Raw genomic sequence first — 3,991 nt, 5'->3', positions numbered from 1 at the left:
ATTCTGTTACATCGAGCGACAGGGTTTAGCTACTATTTCTCAACAATGTAAGATTAAGATGTTTAGTAGGAATTGCCCATTACGTTCAAGACTTGTGTAGCTTTCTCAGGTCCATAACCATTTGAGATTTGAAACTCCCCCTGCAAATAGATGGATTTACTGCTCTTCCAACATAAGAGACCGAAAGGCAGCTACAACAAATTTGAATAACAAAAGAGAAAATATTTCTTTGTGAAAAAATATAGAAAACACTTAGGCAATGGATCCTCGAAGATTATTACCCTCTATAAATATTTTACACCAATGAACAACCGATGTGAATTGTTGCGAGTGATAATATTGTTGGGTTGCAGAATTTACTTGGATTAGCATTTTCAAAAGTCTATGGAGAGCTATAATTCTCCAAAAATACATTTCTCATGCATCGATATTGGATTGTATAAGATCCCCATGGAAATCTATCAAGAATGTTTGAAGTCAGTGGAAAGCTTGGGTGCTAGGTTTTGCTACGAATGGATAGTTTCTAACCGAGTAAGTTGGTAACAAGGAAAATGGAAGGATAGGATTTGGATCCTATTATGGGGTGTGGAGATCAAAATTTCTTAAATCAAATCTGAAAAACCATGTTCATGAAAATGGATTTATACACTTCATCAGGTTGTAGACCATTGACAACAAATGTATGGCAACGGGAATTGAAATCAACCCCATATTTGGGCATAGATGCGGCCCAGTCTAAAAATTGGCGAATGTCTCTGAATGAGATGAAAATAATTTATGTTAGAATTTGAGATGAAGAGGACTCTCTGATGTGTGCAAATAATAAGGCTACAAGAATATATATATCAAAAAGGGGATATGAAGCTTTAATTGATCCAACTAGTCTAAATGATATGTGGTCGTGGTCTATAAATCTAGAAAATAAAGCTGGAAAATAGAGGATCCATAGAAAACAATATTTTTTCTCTATCTAGTACTTACGTAAAAGGTCCTAACTTGGGATAGTTCAGAGAAAAGAGGGAGACAAGGCCTCAGTGATTGTATGTCATGTACAAGGGAAACAAAATCTATTCCTCATTTATTCATCTACTACTCATATGGTCACATTTGTGAAAACATATCGAGAAATTGACTACAATAAATATCTGGAGGGGATTCACAATGGAAGAATGTATTCAAGACTTGTATCCAGAGAAGGATCTAAGAGAATATAGAGCAATTCCATGTTTAACCTTATAGGGTATATCATTGTCAAGAAATGCTCAAATTTTTTAAAGAACCCAAATTCCTACTTTCTAGATATACAATAAGCTCTGTGGACTTTATCTAAGATGCAAAGTGTCTACGAAAGTCAAACATCATTGACAGTCCAAAAGCCAAGACCCACATGATATGAACGGCGAATATGGAATTCCGAGTAGTATTTCCAAGGATCACTTCATCAAGTACAAGGCTTCCCTGGGCACTCGAACAAACAGTTTTGCAGAATTGAAGGCTCTTCACAAATTATTAAAGCTATAATGGATATCATGAGGTTGCAAATATTCTGGGATTCTTCTTAGGTCATAAAATGGATGAATTATGAGATACATATTCATTGTTAATTGGATGATTTGGCGAGGCAAATAAAGAAGGCTGCATTCAGGTTTATCTCTTTCACAAATGGTTTTCATTACCATAACATGCTAGTAGATGCACACTACCAAAACAAGCAGAACGGGTTCAAGCTGGATTTAGTTTGCCAGAAGAATAAAAAAGGTAACTTGACACAAACAGGTACACCTGTAATGTCTCCGTCCAATTTCTTTTATTTATTATTACCGAGTTAAACGATGTCATTGCTTTTCACCCAGCTGGCCTGTCGTACATTACATTTGATCCTACCACAACTCTAGGAATTACATCCCCTACAGCTGTATGGATCATTTAATAGCGCATTTAACTCTTAGGGAGATGGTTTTTGGGTTGAGAGCTAGTTTTCAGGTTTAATTTGATATGAGGTTGCTTACATGATTAATTGCCACCTGTGCTGTCGTATACATGGCCTGGTGGGCCGTCCGGCCACACCAGCCCCGCTCGGGATCCTCACCCAGATCGACGGTGCTGTATACTCCATTTTGATCCTACGACGGCGACTACACCAAGTCATTCCTCATCTCCCTCTGTGAAGAGATTGTTCTCATTTGTTCTGGGATTTTCTCTCACGAGGTTTACCTTGATGCGGCCATTGTTTTCTATAGTGCTGTTCGGTAACTCAGCACGGGTACCATTTCATGGCCTGGCAGTGGGCCAAAACATTTACAGGTAAACTATATTGATTCTCTTCCAGCTGGTTTTCTGTTCTTTCATTTTTCCTTGTTCATTGTGACTGAAGGCGTTCGAAACCCTGCGAGATACCCTAATTAGTTTTTTTATTCTTGTGAATGAATTGCAACGCAGGATGAAAGATTCTGGAGCTGGCTCGACCCGCTTGGAGTTTTCCAATTACGGGTAAGAGCTTTCCTTAGTCGGTGGGAAACTCTTAAGGCGTGGAGTTTTACTCTCTGCATCTAAGAGAATGCCTGTTCTACAACCGAATTCCACCATCTTAGAAGAGGGTTGATTTCTTTACTTTTAATGGGTTTTTCCCCAAATGAGGGAAATCATGACCTCGATGTAATTAACATTATAGATAAAGCCAGAGCTTATTTTTGCTCGGAAATTATGTAGTTTCTTTTCGTGTTATCCACCTCGGTGACAATGAGGGTTTTACAAATTTGTACAGGTTAACGATTCTGCCATTTGGTATGGCTCTATGGTCAGTGGTTTAAAGCATTATCTGCCTAGATTTGTTTTCAGAACTTTGCTAGTTTATATGTATGTACCCAGTCTAGGATTCACGTCCTCTATTATGCATTCAGGAAATGGTGTGATGTATTACCCGAATTCCTTGCTCATTCTGGTATACACAGTATGTTATGTTTGTTTACAAATTTCGATGGGTTGTTTGCGTTACAAAGAGTTCCAAATTCTCGAGTCGGTTATGTGGTCTCGGCCCACCCGAACTCTATTTAATGGTGGCAATTTGTATATCTGTTGCGTAGGTTTAACATCACCCTACTGTATGTTTCTTTTCTTTCTTTTATTGTTTCCTTTGCAAATGCGGGTCTGCTACCCAGTGTCAAATAACCTAGCAATCCTCGGTTTCTATACCTTATTGAGAGCTTGTGCTCCAATCCCAGCTACAGGGTTTCATCGCCAGGAGGGTTATTCATTGCAGGGTTCTACTGCCGAGCCCTCCGCCCTCGGGAACAACTAGTTTCGAAAATAGTTCGAACCCTTACCCTAGGTCTGCACTACCCCTTTTTGGTTGCATTCTTATCTACTTCTAAATGAAGCATTTCTTTTGCTTGTTGACTATATTCATACATTCTACAGATTATTAATACATGTATAGAGAAAATGTTTCCACAGATCCCGTTTGTCCTGAGGCTGTTTGGCATTCAGGGCTGCTGCACTGATCCTCACTGTTTCCAGGAAAATTTCACGGTCAAGTTAGACCTGCTAATGCAGATACCCCATGATAGCCTATCTATCTTTCCCATGTATGCCGAGACTGTAGCAGTGTTGTAGATCTAACCCAGAAACATTATAGATCTGATATGAAAATAAGATATAATGCAAATAAACCCACAATATAATATGAAATGATTCTTTATTATCAAACCCTTAAGGTAGGGCAACACCATACATTCACTCCTTAAGGAAGGAGAACACTCCACAAGCCATATGCCTGCTCATACAATAATACTTCTCTTCATATATCTCCATGTGGAGTCTCTCCATGGCAGCTCTTCTGTGTTGATGTGTAGTAGGTGGATCTAGGCTCCTTGTTATCCATCATATGGGGGTTGTTGTCCTTGTGGCTAGTTGGTTGCCATCTTGTTGGTTGTTTTCTTGCGGGGTGATGTGGGTGATGATATGTTGAAGTTTTAACCCACGGTGTCTTTTT

General features: G+C 38.9%; 1 long non-coding RNA gene across 1 annotated transcript; it reads left to right on the top strand.

Moving 5' to 3' along the window:
* Positions 1-1,958: 1,958 nt before the first annotated feature.
* LOC149142118 (uncharacterized) lies at positions 1,959-2,815 on the top strand. The gene is made up of 2 exons (XR_016265185.1): positions 1,959-2,304; positions 2,440-2,815. It is a non-coding gene; the product is annotated as an uncharacterized LOC149142118 (long non-coding RNA).
* The last annotated feature ends 1,176 nt before the right edge of the window (positions 2,816-3,991 follow it).

This window comes from Pinus tabuliformis, chromosome X (assembly GCF_031772625.1).
Source record: "Pinus tabuliformis cultivar Carrire ecotype Pingquan chromosome X, CPIR1, whole genome shotgun sequence".
NCBI lineage: Eukaryota > Viridiplantae > Streptophyta > Pinopsida > Pinales > Pinaceae > Pinus > Pinus tabuliformis.
Note: the sequence above shows the minus strand (reverse complement) of the source record. Positions and strands in the feature narration are given on the sequence as shown.